At 40.9% G+C, this 22,977-nt stretch overlaps 1 protein-coding gene across 1 annotated transcript in view; it reads right to left on the reverse strand.

Annotated features, from left to right (window-relative positions):
• Positions 1-22,977, reverse strand: part of TAFA4 (TAFA chemokine like family member 4) — a 126,185-nt gene that overhangs the window by 75,993 nt on the left and 27,215 nt on the right. The gene's annotated exons all lie outside the window — the stretch shown is intronic.

Genomic DNA, 22,977 nt, shown 5'->3' on the forward strand with positions numbered 1-22,977 from the left:
GCATCATAAGAGACTACTATAAGCAACTCTATGCCAATAAAATAGACAACCTGGAAGAAATGGACAAGTTCTTGGAAAGGTATAACCTTCCAAGACTGAACCAGGAAGAAACAGAAAATGTGAACAGACCAATCACAAGCATTGAAATTGAAACTGTGATTAAACATCTTCCACAAACCAAAGTCTAGGACAGATGGCTTCACAGGTGAATTCTATCAAACATTTAGAGAAGAGCTAACACCCATCCTTCTCAAACTCTTACAAAAAACTTCAGAGGAAGGAACACTCCCAAACTCATTCTAAGAGGCCATCATCACCCTGATACCAAAACCAGACAAAGATACTACAAAAAAAGAAAATTACAGACCAATATCACTGATCAATATAGATGCAAAAATCCTCAAAAAAATACTAGCAAACAGAATCCAACAACACATTAAAAGGATCAGACACCATGATCAAGTGGGATTTATCCCAGGGATGCAAGGATTCTTCAATATACTCAAATGAATCAATGTGATCCACCATATTAACAAATTAAAGAAGAAAAACCATATGATCATCACAATAGATGCAGAAAAAGCTTTTGACAAAATTCAACACCAATTTATGATAAAAACTCTCCAGAAAGTGGGCATAGAGGGAACCTACCTCAACATAATAAAGGCCATATACGACAAACCCACAGCAAACATTCTCAATGGTGAAAAACTGAAAGCATTTCCTCTAAGATCAGGAACAAGACAAGGATGTCCACTCTCACCACTATCATTCAACACAGTTTTGGAAGTCCTAACCACAGCAATCAGAGAAGAAAAAGAAATAAAAGGAATAAAAATGGGAAAGCAAGATGTAAAACTGTCTCTGCTTGCAGATGACATGATACTATACAAAGAGAATCCTAAAAATGCCACCAGAAAATTACTAGAGCTAATCAATGAATTTGGTAAAGTTGCAGGATACAAAATTAATCTCCTGCATTACTATACACTAACAACAAAAGATCAGAAAGAGAAATTAAGGAAACAATCCCTTCACCATTGCAATGAAAATAATAAAATACCTAGGAATAAACCTACCTAAGAAGGTCAAAGACCTGTACTCAGAAAACTATAAGACACTGATGAAAAAAATCAAAGATGACACAAACAGATGGAGAGATATACTATGTTCTTGGATTGGAAGAATCAATATTGTGAAAATGACTATACTACCCAAAGCAATCTACAGATTCAATGCAACACCTATCAAATTACCAATGGCATTTTTTTCAGAACTAGAACAAAAATCTTAAAATTTGTATGGAGACACAAAGACCCCTAATACCCAAAGCAGTCTTGAGGGGAAAAAAACAGAGCTGGAGGAATCAGACTCCCTGACTTCAGACTATACTACAAAGCTACAGTAATCAAGACAATATGGTACTGGTGCAAAAACAGAAATATGGATCAAAGGAACAGGATAGAAAGCCCAGAGATAAACCCACGCACCTATGGTCAACTAATCTATGACAAAGGAGGCAAGGATACACAATGGAGAAAAGACAGTCTCTTCAATAAGTGGTGCTGGGAAAACTGGACAACTATATATAAAAGAATGAAATTAGAACACTCCCTAATGCCACACAAAAAAATTAACTCAAAATGCATTAAAGATCTAAATGTAAGGCCAGATGCTATAAAACTCTTAGAGGAAAACATAGACAGAACACTCTATGACATAAATCACAGCAAGATCCTTTTTGACCCATCTCCTACAGAAATGGAAATAAAAATAAACAAATGGGAATGAAACTTAAAAGTTTTTGCACAGCAAAGGAAACCATAAACAAGACGAAAATACAACCCTTAGAATGGGAGAAAATATTTGCAAATGAAGCAACTGACAAAGGATTAATCTCTAAAATATACAAGCAGCTTATGCAGCTCAATATCAAGAAAACAAACAACCCAATCCAAAAATGTGCAGAAGACCTAAATAGACATTTCTCCAAAGAAGATATACAGATTGCCAACAAACACATGAAAGGATGCTCAACATAACTAATCATTAGGGAAATGCAAATCAAAACTACGATGAGGTATCACCTCACACCAGTTAGAATGGGCATCATCAGAAAATCTACAAACAACAAATGCTGGACAGGGTGTGGAGAAAAGGGAACCCTCTTGCACTGTTGGTGGGGATGTAAATTGATACAGCCACTATGGAAAACACTGTGGAGGTTCCTTAAAAAGCTAAAAATAGAATTATCATATGACCCAACAATCCCACTACTGGGCATGTACCCAGAGAAAACCATAATGCAAAAAGACACATGCACCCCCAATGTTCACTGCAGCACTATTTACAATAGCCGGGTCATGGAAGCAACCTAAATGCCCACTGACAGACGAATGGATAAAGAAGATGTGGCACATATATACAATGGAATATTACTCAGCCATAAAAAGGAATGGAATTGGATCATTTATAGAGACGTGGATGGGCCTGGAGATTGTCCTACAGATACTGTCCTACAGTATCAGATTCAGCTCTATAAAGATCTTTGCAGTAATTGAATGAGTTAAACTAAGAATCTGGATGGGTTAAATATAACAAAGTATAGTGGTAATGTGTTTGTCCAAATTTCATAGGTGTTTTTATTCTTTTGTATTTATTAAAGAATGATCATAAGATTTATATAGATGTCAAATTGCCAAGGCAAGTATGAATATATGAAAGAGAAATATATAAGTACTGTATTTAAAAAGGTCCACTTTAAACATAAAAATATTGCGAGGTAATTCTATATGATACATTGCCATAAACTTTGTAGATTTTTGTTCATTTGTAACATGTATTATAGCATATTTGGTTTTTTGAGTTTTTTAATATATAATGAGCTAAAACAGAAGAATTGTTGTGTCTTTTAATTTGGTTGCTCTTTTGGATGACAAGGCCACAGTCTGAGCCCTAAATTAGAATTTTCAAATATCAGGTACAATAGGGACTGTCAATTAAACAGACCTGCTCATTTGATTTACAAAAAGGAAACTGAACCACTATCTCGCTCATCCTTCCCACAAATCTTGTGTTATGTTGCAGTATGTTATATATGTTAATTTTAAAGAGTTTGAACTAGAATATAGACCTCTTGACTCCTCATTGGAAAAATCACTTCCTTCTATTACAGAATGAAATATCTGTGACTATCCAGGCAAGATATGTAGTTATAGACAGGTTCAATTTTAAGTTTTAGAGAATTAGTGGTATGTTTGCTCATAAAGGATAGTGAAGTCATTGAATAATATTTTAGAAATATAATTTTTGACTTTTTGAACATGATTAATTTTTCCAAGGCAGAAATAAAAAAGGAACATTAATAGATGAATGGATATAGAACCAGAGCATACTATCCTAGAACTGTGCACGTTCTTGCTTCTGTTTTAGTACAGAAAGAACAATTTTATCTGTATTACAGCTTAGAGAATTACAGCTTGGGTTGGTGTAAACAAAAGGTTTACATCTAGGGGATAATGCTCTATTTCTAATAGTAGTTTATATCCAAATACCATGCTCATTTACTGTTGAACCAAGAATGCTGTGCTGATGAATTCCTTTCTAGGAACAGTGGGATATGCCATTCCTGCCAACCATAGCCTGCCTCCATGGGTGTGATCGTGTTTCCTCAAAACCACATGGGTTGCATGGGCTAAGGGGTGATACTCAATGTTAGGAATAGTGTTAGGAAGGGGAAGGAAAAGGGGAGACTGGATGCAGGATAGGAAACCAATAAGTGACTACTTAAAAAAGAATGTACACACACATACACATATTCCAGGAATCTTCCTCAAAGTTATGAATCAGTTCCTGATGAAACCTTAGCCTAGAGCCAGTTTCCCATAATTCATAATTTAAATAGGAAAGCATTATAATGATTGATATGTCACCCAAAGTCCCCAACCAAATTACTAAAATAAAACCAAACAGTAAAATGCTTATATGTAACTATCATATTGAGATATAAAATTCTTAAATCACTACTTCTTCATTCTAATCATTAAACTATTACTGTGGTAACAAAAAGTTGTATATTACCACACAGCCCCTCTGCTAACGTGCTGCATGTTTTTTAAAACATCTGTATGTGATACTTTTGTTCCACTGATTGTATTTGGAATGTAATTAATAGTTTTGTTATAAATGCTGTACTGCCTTACAGGGTACAAATATACATTTTCCTATATAAGAAAAAATAATAATAATAAAATGATCACCCCTTCGCTAGGCATGGACATATATACACTACCAAATGTAAGGTAGATAGCTAGTGGGAAGCAGCCAAATAGCACAGGGAGATCAGCTCGGTGTTTTGTGACCGCCTGGAGGGGTGGGATAGGGAGGGTGGGAGGGAGGGAGACGCAAGAGGGAAGAGATATGAGAACATATGTATATGTATAACTGATTCACTTTGTTATAAAGCAGAAAGTAACACACCACTGTAAAGCAATTATACCCCAATAAAGATGTTAAAAAAAAAAAAAAAGTTAATCAGTGGGGGGAGAAAAGCCATTTCAGTTTGAACCAAACATAAAAATTCGGTCTTTCATATTTTCGCCTACTAGTTTTGAAGTGTTTCAACTTATTCAGGAATACACTTGATAGTTTTAATATCTCATATGTGTTTCTAGGTCTAAGAACAGCAGATGTTTTAATATAATTAATGCCGAGACATTTAATTTCTAGCAGAAATCAAAAAAAAAAATAGCAGAGGAACTAAAGACAAGTGTCAAATCACACAGAGATCTTCCCATTGCAAACTATACGATCTTAGGTAAAGTAGCATCTTTAAGTGTGAGTTGCCTCATGTGTAAAATGGTGATAAAAATGTGGAGATTACTTGAAACAATTAGTGTAAAGAATCTAACATTCAATCAGATGGGTACCAGGGAGATAAGTATTCCAAATGCCTGAGGCTCCATTAGCTAGAGTTAGTGCTCACCCTGGCTTCTCTCCCCAAACCTCAGGAGCCTCTCTCTAGAGGGTTATGAGTTATGCATTGACTGCTTGGCAAGTTTAAGGAGAAGGAAGCGACTTTCAAGGTCTGTGTGTGATAAGAGTTCATTCAAGATCTGCTTACCTGAGCAGACACTAACATTCTGATCTGCTCGGTACCTCCATGCAGTAAGAGACCCACCCCTGAAACTGTCCACCTCGACCATGCCTGGTAGAAAAGCCTACCTGACTCAAGAGTAAAGTATGGGCAAGTCCACTTTGCCACAGACACGTTCTCTAATCCTGTGGTTATCAGCAATAAAGTTGACATTTCAATTCTCTAACTGTACAGCTTTTGTTTCAACGTATCACTTGGTTCTGAATGCAGACACATGAAACAGAATGTTCTTTGTTGTGTTCATACACTCAAGTAACAGGCACTCAATCTTAACAGCTCTCACTACCATCATCTTCCGAATCCTCCTTATGATCTCCACCACCACACAACCACGTGCCTTCCTGACCTCTTCATTTGAGTAGCTCATCAGCATTTCAGCTCAACATGCCCCAGATCAGACTCCTGATGTCCATGGCCACCCCCCACTCTTGTTCCTCCCGTACACTCCCTCATCTCAGAAATAGCATCACCTCCCTTCTGGTTGCTCAAGCCCAAAATATTTGCCTCATCCTTGATCCCTCTCTTTCTCTCACCATCTATATTCCATCTGTCAGCAATCGTGTTGGCTCCATTTCACAACATTTTCAGAGTCTACTCAGTCCTTGCCATCTCTAGTGGTACTACCTTCATCCAAGCCACCCATGTTTCTTGCTAGGAATTATTTCAACAGCCTCCTAACTGGTCTCCCTGCTCCAGCTCCCACCCTTATACTTCTCAACACACCACCAGAGTGATGCTTTTAAAGTGTAAGTCAGATACGGTCCCCCCTGCTCAAAACCCTCCAAAGTCTTACATCTCATTCAGGGTAGAAGCCAACATCTTCACAATGGCCTATGAGGCCCAATACTATCTATGTTCCCATGCAGGGGCAGGAAGGGCAGTATTCACTCCATTGAACTCTCTTGTGCCTTTCCCTCCTCCCTCACAGCCTTCAATGTGTCATGCACCCCACCTGGAACACTCACTCCCACTCATCCTCAGGACTTCATCTAAATGGTACCCCAGCAAAACCTTCCCTGATGGCCCTATGTGAAATGGCTACCACCTCCCACATCCAACCTGCTCCCCCCAATCCCTTGAACCTGTGTAATTTTTCTCCTTAGAACTCGTAACCATCTGATGTTCACTTTTTTCTGTTTGTTGATTACCTATCTCCACTCACTACCATCAAAAACTCCTTGAAGGCAAAGACTTTGTTTCCCCAGAATGAGAACACTACCTGATACACAGTCAGCATGCAAATATTTGTGGAACGAATGAATCAAAGAATGAATGAATGAGGTCAACGTACATGATAGAAACAAACGTTAATATTTCTTCCTTGCTAGCTGGCTTCTGCAAGGTCTGATAATAATAAATATCATGAATAAATAAACCCCCAGATTGTAATGTCTCAATTTTTCTATCGAAGGTAGTCTAGTCAAGTTAGCTGCTCAAGTACAGTACAAAGAGAACACTCTTGGACTTCCCTGGTGGCGCAGTGGTTGAGAGTTCACCTGCTGATGCAGGGGACATGGGTTCGTGCCCTGGTCCCGGAAGATCCCGCGTGAAGTGGAGCGGTTGGGCCCGTGAGCCACGGCCACTGAACCTGCACGTCCGGAGCCTGTGCTCCGCAACGGGAGAGGCCACAGCAGTGAGAGGCCTGCGTACTGCAAAAAAAAAAAAAAAAAAAAAAAAAAATCCGCCTGCCAGTGCAGGGGATACAGGTTTGAGCCCTGGTCCAGGAAGATCCCACATGCCATGGACCAACTAAGCCCGTGCGCACCACAACTACTGAAGCCTGCGCTCTAGAGCCCGTGAGCCACAACTACTGAGCCCACGTGCCACAACTACTGAGCCTGCGTGCCACAACTACTGAAGCCCACGCGCTCTAAGACCTGTGCTCCGCAACAAGAGAAGCCACCCAATGAGAAGCCCACGCACCGCAACAAAGAGCAGCCCCTGCTCACTGCAACTAGAGAACGCCCACGTGCAGCAACAAAGACCCAACACAGCCAAAAAAAAAAAGAGAGAGAGAGAGAGAGAGAACACTCTCGTAAGAAATTTCACTACAAAGCCCAGACGTCCGTGGCAGTCTTGCATGGGCACAAAGTTGGCTTGCAGGTGAGATCACTAGGTCACCTGAGGCAAGAAGGCTTAGAAATGCTAAAGAAATTGATACAAGTTAGTGTCCTTGTAGCTTTAGCAGCTGCGCCTTCCCTCTTGCCTCCTCAGGATCGAAAGCCCAACTCCCAGCCTTCCAGCAGCATCTCTACTTCAGTAAATTCCACTTTAAGCAGCCTTTCTGTCTTCTTCACATACCCTTCTTCAAAAATTATATGTGATGCTTTAAACACACCTGCCAAACTGCCCTTCCCTTTGTGTCAGAAGAACCTTGTACAAATTATAGTGTGTTTTCTAGCAATACACAATACGGTTACCAAGAAACCCATTCCAGCAAGGTCTGTGGATTTCATTTTTAAAATCTTATTAAGTGTCCTAAAATGAGAAACTCCAGAGAACAAAGAAGAAAACGGTGTATCACCCTTGTCCGGCCCCTTATTTCTTCTGATTGGTGACGTAACAATTGACTATTGATTTTGTTTTGGAGGAACTCCCCATGAGAAGATGATAGGAGTTTTGTCTGGGATCTCTTGCCCCAGGAATAGTCCTTGATTCATTCCTCCATTCACCAGGAGGTTTGCCAGAAAACAATTTTATCCCCAATGCTGAGAAGGGAGTGAAGGCTTAAAATTAAGAGGGGGTAGTATCTGTTTGAAGCTACACGGCAATGACTTAGGTCCTTGCAAATTACATTTATCAAACTTAAGTGCACCGCCGAGCATGAAGGAGACTGAGCGTAGAAAAATCTGCTTCCTAGGACTTGCAATGAGGTTCACTAACTGTATTATGGGTTGCATTGCTTTACCTCAAAAATCCCTTCCCATAAAACACTATTATTAGAAGTGGGAAATCATGAAATAGCAGTTCATTCAATAACTGTTTATTGAGCACCTACTGTGTTCCAAGCCCTCTTCTAGGCAGTGAGGATACTGAGAGAACCAAAGATATAAATTCTTGCCCTCATGAAGTGTACATTCCTCCAGTCCTTCAAAAGAAAACTTATTTCCAAAGCAAGATTTATTGCTAATGTGGAACCCACAGTGTATAACAGAAAAAACATTCAGATTGTAGTCCAGAGGTCAGGGCTCAAATCTCAGCTCTGCCACCTGGTAGCTGTGCATCCTTGAGAATGTTCCTTAATTAACGTTTCAGAAGTCGTTTTGAGGGGAAAAAAATTACTTAGAGTAGTTCCAGGCAATTAATACACTCCCAGTGAATTTTAGCTATTTTCATTTTCTCAGCTTTTGGATTCATCAGTTTAGTTTTTAAAAACATGAAAAACCTGGAATGACCATAAACTATTGATCTTAAAAATAAGGCATTGTGGGGGCTTCCCTGGTGGCGCAGTGGTTGAGAGTCCGCCTCCCGATGCAGGGGACACGGGTTCGTGCCCCGGTCCAGGAGGATCCCACATGCCGCGGAGCGGCTGGGCCCGTGAGCCATGGCCGCTGGGCCTGCGCGTCCGGAGCCTGTGCTCCGCAACGGGAGAGGCCACAACAGGGAGAGGCCCGCGTACCACAAAAAATAATAATAATAAGGCATTGTGAATTCATTTAAAGTGCATGCACTCATCCCTAAATTATATCACAAAAATAGACTACTTTAGTAATAAACACATAGATCAATGAAACAAAATAGAGGACCCAAAAATGGGCCCACATAAATAAAATTTTAAAAATTAAAAAGAAACAGTAGTTTTGCATATACTACCAGGATACAAATGAATGAAACCACCTTCCAAATGACCTGTCACATGAAAGGTGCTCAGTAATTCTGAAGAACAGTAATAATAATTGGTATGATTTGGCAAATCATGGCCCTCAGGGCCAAATCTGACTGGCCACCTGTTTTTGTAAATAAAGTTTTATTGGGACATAGCCCATTTATAATTTATGTATAGTCTATGGCTGCCTTGGCGCTACAATGGCAGAGTTGAGTAGTTGAGACAGAAGCTTTATGACCTGCAAAGCCTAATACTTTTACTCTCTCACCCTTTAGGGAAAAAATTTGACAGCTCCTCCTCGAATCCCCTATTATGCTAAATGAGGTTCAAAAACAGATGCAGGTACCGTCATCTGGCAGCTTATTTGAAATGCAGAATCTGAAGCCCCACTCCAGACCTGCATCAGAATCTATTACATTATAACAAGGTCCCCACCTGTGATTTGTATGACATGGAAGCCTGGGAAACACTGACATGAAGTCTGCCATGATGACAGCATCCTTGCCCTACAATGATACGGTGAATTTCACCCTTCCCCTTCCTCCCAATATTTGAATTCGGAACAATGATTTTCCACCTTAGTAAATATCAGAATCACATATGGAGCTTGTTAGAAATATAAAGTCCTGGGACATCCCTCCAGTGATTCTGATTCAGTGTGTCTGAGGTGGAGTCAAAGACTCAAAATATTTTTAAACAAGTACCCCCTGAGGAGATTCAGACACAAGTGACCCTGGGACATCACTCTGGAAACACTGCTTGAAAAGAGTAGACTTTTATAGCCTGTAGAGTTGGGGCCAAAATCAAGAAGCATCATTTGTGTCCACCACTATTAATGTTTTTCTTTTGTATACTTAAAATACCACCAGGAGATCTGTCAGCTACAGTTTATTGTAAAGTAATGACTCATGGGGTCTCCGTGCCTACCAAGGGGTCAAGTGCCGTACTCTGAGCCACAATAAATATTTTACCACAGCTACTGTTTTCAGTGACAGGAATCCAGCTTTATGTCTTCACAGCCTTGTTCAAGACACCTTACTCAACACCAGATGTTCGTGAGACGACATTCTAGGTAGATGGAGAGTCAAAAATTGAGGGACCCAAGTGACACTCCTTCATTGCACAAATATTTGTTGAGGGTTGGCTCAACAGCCAGGCTCTGTTCTAGGTCAGGGGTCAGCACATGTTTTCTCTAAAGGGTAGATGGTCAATATTTTAGGCTTTGTGAGCCACAGACTATTCCTCCTGGTTGTTTTTTTGTTTGTTTGTTTTTTTACCCCTTTTATAACCCTATAAAAAAGCAAAAATCATTCTTGGTTCTTAGGCAGTACACAAAGACAAAGGGCCAGATGTGGTCTGTGGGTTGTCGTTTATCGATCCCTAGTCCAGGTGATAGGAATACAGGAGTGAATAAAAGTGCCTGCCCTCAAGGAGATTACAATCTAGCGTAAGGACATATATAATAAACCAACAAATACAGTAAAATGACGGCAGCAATTAAGTTCTATGAAGAAAAATGTTAAAGGAATTAAAGAGTGACAGCAGAAGAGGGTAGCCAAGGAAGGTGACATTTAAGCAGAGATCTGAATGAAGTGGGGAAATGCGTACTCCTCTTCCAGATATGGCAAGACCTGCTCACGTTAAATTACCATCATGGGGAATAATGCTAACACCACTTGGGAGCAGTGCAAACAATGTCCAAAACAAACAGAAGTCATTCATCATGAAATGGGCTTCAGGCCACAAACATGAACAGTCAAGGTGGAAGTGAAATACTTCAAACAGGGTCTGGAAAAGTCTGCACCAACCAAGATTCATTAACAGCCAGATGCAATTCACAACCTTTTCATGTGAGAAATGTTCCCCTGCCTCTTAAAAAGACATTCTAGTCATGTACCAAAATGTTCATTGCAGCTCTATTTACAATAGCCCGGAGATGGAAGCAACCTAAGTGTCCATCATCGGATGAATGGATAAAGAAGATGTGGCACATAGATACAATGGAATATTACTCAGCCATAAAAAGAAACGAAATCGAGCTATTTGTAATGAGGTGGATGGACCCAGAGTCTGTCATACAGAGTGAAGTAAGTCAGAAAGAGAAAGACAAATACCGTATGCTAACACATATATATGGAATCTAAGGGAAAAAATGTCATGAAGAACCTAGGGGTAAGACAGGAATAAAGACACAGACCTACTAGAGAATGGACTTGAGGATATGGGGAGGGGGAAGGGTGAGCTGTGACAGGGCGAGAGAGAGGCATGGACATATATACACTACCAAACGTAAGGTAGATACTTAGTGGGAAGCAGCCGCATGGCACAGGGATATCGGCTCGGTGCTTTGTGACCGCCTGGAGGGGTGGGATAGGGAGGGTGGGAGGGAGGGAGACGCAAGAGGCAAGAGATATGGGAACATATATATAACTGATTCACTTTGTTGTAGGGCAGAAACTGACACACCATTGTGAAGCAATTATACCCCAATAAAGATGTAAAAAAAAAAAAAAAAACCATTCTAATCCCTCCTTTCCCTGACAAATGGCCTGTTCCTCTGCTTTCCAACCTCTTGTTAATCCATGAGAAGCGTTAACTTTGAGATCAGTGGATCCTCACCACAGAATTTTGTTGCAAAGGAGCTGCTGAGTCTTGGAAGTTACAGTTAAGGGGAAAAATCTAAAGACAGCAACTCCTTAAGCTAGCTGGAAGTTTCATAGGTCAGATAGACCATCAGCTCTAGTCACAGAGGCGCTGGGCTGGGATGGGAGGAAAATGGGAGAGACTTTTGATGGGTCCACCATGAAAATGTAGCACTGGCCACAGATTTAAAACACAGTTAGAAAGCTTCTTAGACTCTCTTCACCTTCCTTGGCTTCCAGGTGGAAGCTCTGATATGACACTGTCTTTCCTCCTCAAAGAAGCTTTTGTTCCCTTAGGCTAAAGTCTCAAGAAAAGATGGAGATTGTGAGACAGAGGACCGCATGGAAAATGTGGGCTGCATCAGTAAACCTTCCCTGGCTAGAAATCACGGTCTTGCCACTTAGTGGTTTTAGAAGTACCATCTGTTGGTACAAATGAACTTATTTAAAAAACAGAAACATTCACAGACTTAGAGAACGAACTTATGGTTACCAGGGGGAAAGAGTGGGGGGGAGATAGATTGGGAGTTCGGAATTGCCACGTACACACTACTATATTTAAAATAGATAACCAGCAAGGATCTACTGTACGGCACAGGGAACTAGGCTCAATATTCTGTAATAACCTAAATGGGAAAAGAATTTGAAAAAGAATGCATACTTGTATGGGTATAACTGACTAACACATCATTGTTAATCAACTCCAATATAAAATAAAAATAAATAAATAAACTGCCAAAAAAAAAAAGAAATACTATTTGTACCTCTAGGTCAGCCGTCTCCCCAAGAAACGCTGGAGAGATACAACACACATGACTTTTAAAAATTAAATTCAAAGTCTAAAGTTCTGTTTCCTTAAATACCCAAAGACAAAAGCTGAGAAGCTGGCAGGTGACATTTATGTGTATCCAATATGGTGATGGAGAAGGGAAAATAGAGGCCTAGCCCTTCCCCATGGGGAAAAATTATAGTTCCACAGTTGTTTTAGCAACAGCCACTCTGCCTGGGTGACGAGCCTTTCATAGTTCGTCCGTAGGTGCTGCCATGCCTGCCAAATACCACGCTGGGCGCGTTGCCCCTACTATAGCTAGAATGACTCTTGCTTCAGTCACTGTTACTTCCTGAAATACTGAACTAAGTAGTTTCTTTCTAACGCTGGACTTGCCCTGTCTCACATTCCCTACCTCAGCTGTCAAGACAATAACACTGTAATCGGTGCAAAAACCTATCAACACTCAAAGGCTTTCATCCTTTCTTGACAAGCCTAAATAGAAGGTGATCTTCCAAGGGGGGAAAGTGGTGGTGGGGATGCTGGTGGTGGGATGAACTGGGAGATGGGGATTGACATGTATACACTAATATGTATAAAATAGATAACTAATAAGAACCTGCTGTATAAAAATAAAATAAAATAAAATTCAAGAAAAAAAAGAAGGAGGGGATATGGGGATATATGTACAGCTGATTCACTTTGTTATAAAGCAGAAACTAACACACCATTGTAAAGCAATTATACTCTAATAAAGGTGTTTAAAAAAATAAAATAAATTGAAGGTGATCTTAAAAACACACACACACGCACACACACGCACAGGTGCGTGCGTGCGCCAAAAAACCAAACCAAACAAAAAAGAAACCTTTTAATTTTCATTGAGTCTCTGTGGTTCCACAACTGTCTGGCACTGTTCTCGCCTTTCTTCCCTGACAGCACAAGGTCACCAGCCCCTGAGCTAAATCACAAGGCGCGACTATCACCCTACACAATTCACGCAATGTCACCTTCAACTGATTGACTAGAGGGCTTTGAGAGGAACTGAGCTTCTCAAAGGTCACAAGTTCCAACTTAGTAGATTAGAGCACAGTAAGGTATAAAATCACTTGGTCATAAAATTCACATTAATTTCCCAGGTGTACAGCATCTTTTGGAAACATTTACTACCTTTGCCTGTACTTCCTGCTTTGCCTTGTCCTCCAAAGTGTAAGCGAAACACATGCAGAATTCACTCATCTAACATTCTCAAGTCCCTACTTTGTGCCAAGAATTAATGCTAGGAATTACTCTGGAAAAGATAAACACCACTACTGCTAACAGCTACCGCTTTTATGGCATTCTGTCCACTTTACATGCAACCATGTAGTTAATCTTCACACCTCTACCAAAAGGTAAATGCTATTGTTAGCCTCATTTTATAGGTGAGGAAACTAAGGCAAAGAAAGATGAAGTAATTAATCTTAGTGTGTACAGCTATTAAATGGTAGAACCAAGACCTGAACACAAGAAGTCTGGCTTCAGGATGTGTGCCATTAACTGCTCCGCTACGCCACCTTGTGACATCTGTGGAAATGTGTCTTCTCCGCAGTTAAGTGGAATTCACACAAAATTAAACTGTCCAGCATTTTCTGAGGCTCTACCCTCTACATGACTCCATTTCTAGACATGGGACAAGAGACAAGGAATAGGACAGTATCCTCTCTCTACGCCCAGCCATGTATCAGCAAATAAAAATAATGGTCTCCACTCATATTTTTGGGTTTTTTAAGCACATGATCTAACTGGCGTTTCCTATCACCTATATGCCTTTCCCCTACAAAGCAGGTAGCCTAAATCAATAAGGTAGAGACGTTTAACAGCCTTTTCATCCTACTCTTCAGCCTTTCCACGGACCATGGGTGGTCAATGACTTGCTGGCAATGGTACCATGAACTTAGATGAAAGGTAAAAATGGACATGCATATTTAATTACATCACTTCCCCCATGCCCTTCGAACATCTCCCACACCCAGTGCCCGTGGCTCAGACAATCATTTCTATTGGCACCTCCAGAGGAAACGAAACCTGCACTACACCACTCTCTTCCCCAACACCAAGGTCCCTAGCTCCTCTGCCACTTTCTCAGGCATGACTGTTTCAGGATGGGAACATAGTTCATAGTACATGGAACATGGCAGACTGTCTCCTTTCCACCTCATTAGTTCACCATATAAAAATCAAGTTGATTCACTGGAATGGTTTTCCAGGGAGAATGCCAACTTACAAAGAAAAATACGTAGAAAGGAAAATAAAAACACTCCTCTAAAAGTTCTCTCTGCAATAGATTTCCCACCTTTAGCACAAGTTATCCTTCCAGAGAAATGGAGCAATGAAAACTACAGCTGATGAATATAACGCATATATCATTTTTCTATTAAGTATCTTTCCCTGGTTATGTATGATTCTTGCTTTCAAACCCCTATTTCCTTCTTCTCAGATCTCTTCAATTCCTTTTGGCCAACAGATGCATCAAAAAGTGGAGGTAGGGCTTCCCTGGTGGCGCAGTGGTTGAGAGTCTGCCTGCCGATGCAGGGAACACAGGTTTGTGCCCCGGTCCCACATGCCGCGGAGCAGCTGGGCCCGTGAGCCATGGCCGCTGAGCCTGTGCTCCACAACAGGAGAGGCCACAGCAGTGAGAGGCCCGCGTACCACCAAAAAAAAAAAAAAAGTGGAGGTAAGTCATTGTGGCAGATGAAAGCCTGCCGCCAATGCTCTGACGCCCCTCTGAGGGAGAAGTAGGGATCTATGTCCCCTCCTTTGAAGATGATGTGCTCTGTGGCCACTCTGAATAACAGAATATGGCAGAAATGACACTGTGCCGGCTTCTGGGCCCAGGCCTTAAAAGACTGGCAGCTCCCACTCCTTGGCATTTGGAAACTTTGTTCTTGAGCTCTGAGCCACTATTGAGAAGTACTATAACCTCCCCGCCCCCCGCACCAGGAAGACCACGTGGAGAGACCCTGAGACTCATGCAAAGGGACCCAGCTGACCGCCGCCTCCCAGCTGTCCACCAATGTGGCATTAACATGAGTGAAGGCACGTGAATCCTTCAAACTAGCCAGACGTCATCTGAATATCACCAAGCAACCCAGTCCATGTGGAGACCACCCCTAACCAAGTGTCCAGAATTCCTGATCTGCCATCATGACATATGACAAAACATTGCTTTAAGTCACAAGTTTTGGAGTCTTATCTCATATTGCATTAAATAACTGGAACACCAGTCCTTCCACAAAACCCCAACTTTCATTCATGTTGCCTAACTCGCTTCCTTCTCCAAAGGGATCCGCTACTGAACAGCTCACTCACTGTGCCATGGCCTTATGGCTGTCCAATGCTGCCAGCAACAGGGTAGAGAAGTCCTAATTCCAGGCAGAAGCATTAGCAAGCTCCTCTGGCTATAGACGTGAAGGCACATTCTCCAGCCAGCTTGAACACTGCCCATGGCGACGCGCTCATCTCCACTTGCCTGACTCCATAGCTCTCTCTCAACCAGTTCAACCAGTAACCACCCAGGGGGTGCAAGTTCCCAGGCCTCCTAAAACTTTAAAAGTTTTGAGTTGAACTGACCAAGCTTCAGCTTCTGCGTATAAGTCAATATACACTGGTCATCAATTTCCTTTCAGATTTACTAAGCCTGTATCCTTAGTTATTGAAATTCATTAACCAAGTCCCCAAACACTATTAGTCCACCTTCAACTTAGCCTTGTCGTCGACTAAAACGAAAGCAAACTAGCAAGACTGAGCTCCTTGGTTCTTTTATTTTTATTTTTTATTTTTTGGAGTATAATTGCTTTACAATGGTATGGTAGTTTCTGTATATTCTGTATATATATAGAAGTGAATCATCTATATATATACATATATACCCATTTCTCCTCCCTCTTGTGTCTCCCTCCCACCCTCCCTATCCCACCCCTCTAGGTGGTCACAAAGCACCGAGCTGATCTCCCTGTGCTATGCAGCTGCTTCCCACTAGGTATCTACCTTACGTTAGGTAGTGTATATATGTCCATGCCACTCTCTCACTTCGTCCCAGTTTACCCTTTCCCCTCCCCATATCCTCAAGTCCATTTTCTAGTAGGTCTGTGGATGGACCTAGAGTCTGTCATACAGAGTGAAGTAACTCGGAAAGAGAAAAACAAATACCGTATGCTAACACATATAGAGCCGGGGGTGCGGGGTTGGGGAGGTGGAGAAAACAAAACAAAAAACAAAAGAACAACTCCCTCAGCTCATATTCAAGATCGGACTACATAATCCCTTTGAATCTAAAAACTCTACATGTTTCCCAACAGTGTTCTGAAATACTTCCTCCTTAATGAACTCTTCTCCCTTCAAAGGAAAACTGACGATTCTTTTTTCCCCCTTTTTCTATGAGTTTATTTGTTTGCTTCTTTTTATCTAATTTTTAACTTTATATACAGTTTTAAAGTTTACAATCCATTTACAGTTATTAGAAAATATTGGCTTTCTTCCCAGTGTTGTACAATACATCCTTGAGCCTACCTGACACCCAGCGGTTTCTACCTCTCACTCTCCCACCCCTATATTGCCCCCCCAGCTGGTAACCACTAGTTCATTCTCTGTATCTGTGAGTCTGCTTCTTCTTTGTTATATTCACTAGTTTCTTGTACTTTTTAGATTCCACAGAAATGCAAAGGTTCAGGTGTGATTCCCCTGAGCCTTTTGCAAGTACATTGTAAGAACGTACGAAGCAATGTGATTTCTGCATAAGTAAATTATACTTTAATTTAAAATGTCAAATAGATATAAAGTTGGAGTGTCACAATGTTTCTATATCTATTAGCCTTAATTATTATCATTATCTACTACAGAGTTAAAGGGAAAAAAATTTTTCTCCCTTGCCAGTGTTCTAAAAATAAACCTTCAGGTGTTAATAGATATGACCTCGTTGTGTTTTTAAGACAGGAGAGTGTGACTCCGTAACACCCATCTTCCTTCTATTACCTTTACGTCTATTTTAAGTAATGTTTTAACTGCATGATTTATCGTTTTTATTAATTTCCTCTGGAAGGCCCACATTTCCCCCTCTCTTAAAATCCAGGTAAGCCCCTTCTCCCCCACTTAGAGGTGGGGTTGCGGTGAGGGAGGTGTTGAGTCATGACGCTTCCTTTCCCCAGATCATACCTTGGCTAATTCCTACCCTACTTCTAACTTATGCAGCACAATTATCACCCCTCTGCATGCTTCTTTAGTCTCTTACCATCCATTTTCCATAATATGGCCCTTTATTATTCATTCCAATGCAATAAATATTTACTGAATGCCTACTGTAGGCAAAAACATTGCAGTGAAGTGGTTAAGGGATCACAGAATGCCCAAGTACAAGGATCCTCCACTTACTACCTGCCTGACTTTGGGCTAGCTGGTCAACCTCTGTGCCTCAGCTTCCTTCTTTGTACAAAGAGAGCTAAGAGTCTGACCTACCCCAAAGGTTCTTTAAACAAATTAATACTTGCAAAGCACTTGGAGCAGGGCTTGGAGTGTAGCAAGCTTCGGTAAACATTAGCTGTTACTGTTATCACTACTGCTAATCATATTCCTGGACTCAGGGAGTACAGAAATAAACAGGGCATGGTGCCTTTTCATATTTTAGAGCTCATTCACTAATTTAGCAAAGATTTACTGAGCACCTACTATGTGCCAGACACTATTCAGGGGATGTGACTGTGAAAATTCTCTGTCTCAGTGAGAGAGAAAAACAATAACTGGTAGAAAAATAATTGAAGATACAATAGGATGTCAGATCATGATGAGTTCCATAAAGAATTATAAAGCAGAGTAAGGGGAGAGAGAGATGTAGCAGGAAAGGGGACACCAGAAGAGATGACATTTAAGCGAAGTCCTCAATGAAATGGGACAGTGAACATGCAAGAAGGGTTTCAGGGCAGAGGGAACACAAGCCCAAGATGAGAATGTTATGTGAGGAAGGGCAACGAGGCCAGTGTGGCCGGAAAAAGTGAGTAAGAAAGAGAAAGGCAGGAGATGATGCCAGGGATGTAGCCAGGGCCCAGACCAAACAGGGCCTCGGAGGTCACAGGAAGGACTACAGCTTTATCCTAAGGATCATAGGAAGCTGCTAGACGGTTACATGCAGGGGAGTGACATCATCTGCCATATGGAGAATATACTAGAATCACATACGTACATTTTCACTAATTGTCAAAATGCTGTATGTTCACTAGTTGCTCTTGTGAGCTCTCTGAGCTACTTACAGGCAGGTACCAAGTCTTAAGATTCTGGGACTCTCATACAGTTCACATGGAGCGAGGAACAGACACATGATAAAAACCTTACTGACTGGAAAAATAATCTTCGCCTCTCGTTTGATGCAGTTTTTAAAAAAAAAATCAAGTATTTTCTAATATGTTTGTCTCTCTGTTCTGTTTCTTTGTATGGTTTGCTATGTTTGCCTCTGTTCCTAACCAACTTTCAAAAAAAGGTGAACAACAATTTTGCCTTCACAGAAGTCCATTTTCCAAAAACCTCAATCTTCTAGAACAGTCTTGAAAAACAAAACAAGAAACATTCCACTAAGCTCTCCAAGAATCAATCATAACTTCCTAACACACAATCTCTGTATTTTACCTGTAGTCATCTGGATACACTCCCATTCACTCTTAGTTAACATACAATTCTAACACCTCTGGTCCCAAACCCCCAACAGAATAAAAACCTTAACAGGGGATAGTGGAGTTCTTAGGCGCCAGAAAACTGACAATGATAAGTAAAAGATAACTCTATGAAAGCTAAGTAAGAAAGAAAATCTAAATTATAACAGAACTATGCTGGGTGCTCCCAAAAAACTCAAAACCAGTTGTTTCTAAAGTTGCTGACACCAAAGCATTCAATTATGTTCTGTATCTTTTCATTTACAGAAGAAAAAGAAAAAAAAAAGGAAACAGTAAAATATCTCCTAGATGGATTTCTACGCAAAATGGTTAAAATCAGCAAAGTTTGGGTATGTGACAGGAACGGCTTGACTTACTCTTGTACTCTAGATGTAATGGGAAGAAAATTTGATTGCTATAATGAAGCCCAATAAATTACTCACATAACAAACTGACAAGTAGGGAAAATAAGTTGCAGAACAATATCTAGAATATACATCGTGTATGTGTGTGTGAGAGAGAAAGAGATTTTATGCATACTTATACAGGTACATAAATTCATTGAAAAAGAATGAATGGATAAGAGACACTGGTAAAACCAACCCAACATCCCTTTGTCCCATATTCCTTACTATGAGAAGCATGATTTTTTTCCCAAGTGGTCATGTGACAACATTCTGCCCAATGAATGTAAACAGATTTCACTGGGCACGGTCTCCAGAAAAGCTACTGTTTTCCTAACAGAAAGGACCAGAAGCAGTTGCCATGCACCTATTTCTGTTTGCCCTTTCCTGTTTTTCCTGCTCAAAATGCACAAAGGCTATCCAGAACTAGAGCAGCCTCCTTGCCACCAGGAGGACAAAAGTCACAACTAAGGATGGTGAGGCAGAAAGAGAGGAGTCGTCGATGTCTGAACAGTTATACCACCCTGGAGTACACACCCTTAGATCCCTTGTTAGGAGGCAAAAATAAACTGATTTGTTTAGTTGATTACATGCAGAGGAAAACAATCCTAACTGATACATACACCAAACTAATGAAGAAAACTGGGTTAGGGGCACAGTGGGAGAAGAGGATTGGAAGCTCTAAGACCGCTTTACTTGTTTAAATGTTTTAAAATAACCGTACTGTATTATTTATGTCATATTTAATTAAAAAATAGATGACTGGGCTTCCCTGATGGCGCAGTGGTTGAGAGTCCGCCTGCCGATGCAGGGGACACGGGTTCGTGCCCCGGGCCGGGAAGATCCCACATGCCGCGGAGCGGCTGGGCCCGTGAGCCATGGCCGCTGAGCCTGCGCGTCCGGAGGCTGTGGTCTGCAACGGGAGAGGCCACAGCACTGAGAGGCCCGCGTACCGCAAAAAAAAAAAAAAAAAAAAAAAAAAGACGACTGATGGTGACTATACTTATCATGGTGATCATTTCACAACGTATAAAAATATCGAAGCACTGTGTTGTGCACCTGAAACTAATATAATACTATAAAGTCTATTATACTTCAATAAAAATAATAATAGAATAGAAGATCATTCTGAGAGTCCATGAATAATATGGCACAAATGAGTAAGACAGCCACTACGGTTGCCCTACACAGCATCGCTCTCCAAAGACTGAGATGGTCTCAAACACACCTAACTTGTCTGACTAATCCCCCTTAGAACATTCTTCCAGAGTCTTATGGAAACTTCTCTTGACCTGTGTTTTCAACCCATTAGGCAGCCTTTTGGGGTAAGAAACATCACAAGCTATGGAGCAGTAAACTTCACGTGATTTTCAAACTAACTCGTAGGAGTGGTACTCAGGCAGGAAGCTTACGCTAGAAAACAGACCCAGTTCCACTCTTACCTGTAGCACGCATCGGTACTGGGAAAGTCACTCAACCCAAGTGGAGCTGTCAGCATTCCTATGGATGGAATAAACGAGAACTCCACTCACCCATCCTCAGGGAGGTGCAGATGAGAACACAACACAGAAATAAGAATGTGTCGCTGGTGAAGCACTGGGGTGCGGAGGGGAAGGATATGGGCTCTGGAGGGGAACTGGTGCCATTCCAGCCGCAGCCCCACCACTGCTGGCTGTGTGATGTTGGGCCAGTCACTGAACGAGTCTGAGCCTCAGTGCAAATATGAAAGGGTAACAACGCAGACCTCCAGGACCTCGAGTAAGTCAAATGGGATGCATATAGGGTAGAGGATTTGGCCCAGCGGCTGTTAATAATATCATAATAGGTATTAGCATTAATTAAACTCATCAGCATGTAAATAACATTCTTCCTGAATTAAACTTAAATTGCTGAGTATCCTTATTATCAGCTTCCACGCACCTGTTATATGCTCAAAGTGTGGCAATCAGATTCCCTTTCCCCATGGCGTTCGATGATGCTCCCACTTGGTGCAAACTGTCAAAATGTAGCCACATAGCCATTTCTGAAAACTCAAAGATATATTGGTGGCACGACTGGTAATTACCACAGCACAGCTGAAGGACAAAGTCCCTCTTAATAAAGGAACATCATGGCCTGTTGATTCGCTGAGCACCTTATGCATACACAGAGTGTTGGAAGGACGGAAACACAATGCCTGTACCCTAAGGTATGGAACTTATTTGAAAAGAGGATAAACAGGAAATAATGGTAGATGTTAGCTAATTAGAACCCATGGATGTAAACCTTTCATCACGATACCATTCATCATTATATAATGCTCTTAACTGCCATTAAAACAATTTCAAATCATTGAAATTAAAAATGGCTTTTACAGACTATGATTGCTTTACCAATTTATCATTACCTAAAAAATACATTATGTAGAAGAGAAATGTAAATTCATATACATATATGTAGTGTATATATATACACACATATACACATACTATAGTTAAATGTTATGAACTTTCCTTGAGTTTCAGAGCTCCAGAGGGAAAAAACCACTCAGAAATGCACTTAGTTTTAGCGCTAAATAGCTCTGGAAGCCAACATCATCTTTTAAAATAAGGAGGGGGTGGGGAAAAGCCATATTAGCTGAAGAAATACAATGTATTAAGCTCTGATTCTAGTCAAGAGAGGACATAATGATTAAAGCAGGCTAACTGATCTCCATCTCATTGCATCATTCAGTAATTTAAATCTGATTTCTGATTCTCCATTGCTTATCAAACACCAAACACCACCATGAGATGCTATCTCTGAGAGTGATTCTGCTTTCCTTCCCCTGTGGACTGTCAGATCTTGCTACTTTACCCATCAGCCTGGCATTAGTTCCACCTCCTCAGGTGGAGCGTGGAAGCCGTCACTTAAAGCCATCTGACTCACGTGTAAGGAACAAGGCTCGCGCTTACGAGCAAAATGCTTTGTGAAAAAGCTTTCGCATCCTTGCCACACGTACCAGCCCCTGAAGTCTCACTGCTTGGGAGGACATCAAGAGCAGGAATAATGTCCATCAGCTTTGACGATTTCTTTTTGTAGTTAAGTTAGAATGGAGTTAAAAACAGTATCAACCTAGCATACCTGCAAATTTTAAGGAACATCACATGAAGCCAAAAAATATTACTTTTTGCCTTTTTCAGCTGATGAGAAATGAAGAGGAATTATTCTTTTATTTACCAATTAAATTTTCTTTTTCAGCCAAACTGTCTTTTTAAATATTGATTCTAAATATGTGATGAGTTAGCATGAACAAGGCACTATTCTAAGTGGTATTTGTGTGTATATGTGTGTGTTAGTATTTAATGGATACGCGCCCACACAGATGCCGATGGAATCCTCACAGCAACCTTAGGAGGCAGATACGACTTCTGTCCAATATAAATGAGAAAACTAAATGAGAAAACTAGTGTTCAGAGAGGTTAAGTAGACTTTTTAAGGTCACACAGCTAAACTGGAAGAAACCAGCACTTGTTTCCATGCAAT

This window comes from Delphinus delphis, chromosome 10, assembly GCF_949987515.2.
Source record: "Delphinus delphis chromosome 10, mDelDel1.2, whole genome shotgun sequence".
In the NCBI taxonomy this organism is placed as follows: domain Eukaryota; kingdom Metazoa; phylum Chordata; class Mammalia; order Artiodactyla; family Delphinidae; genus Delphinus; species Delphinus delphis.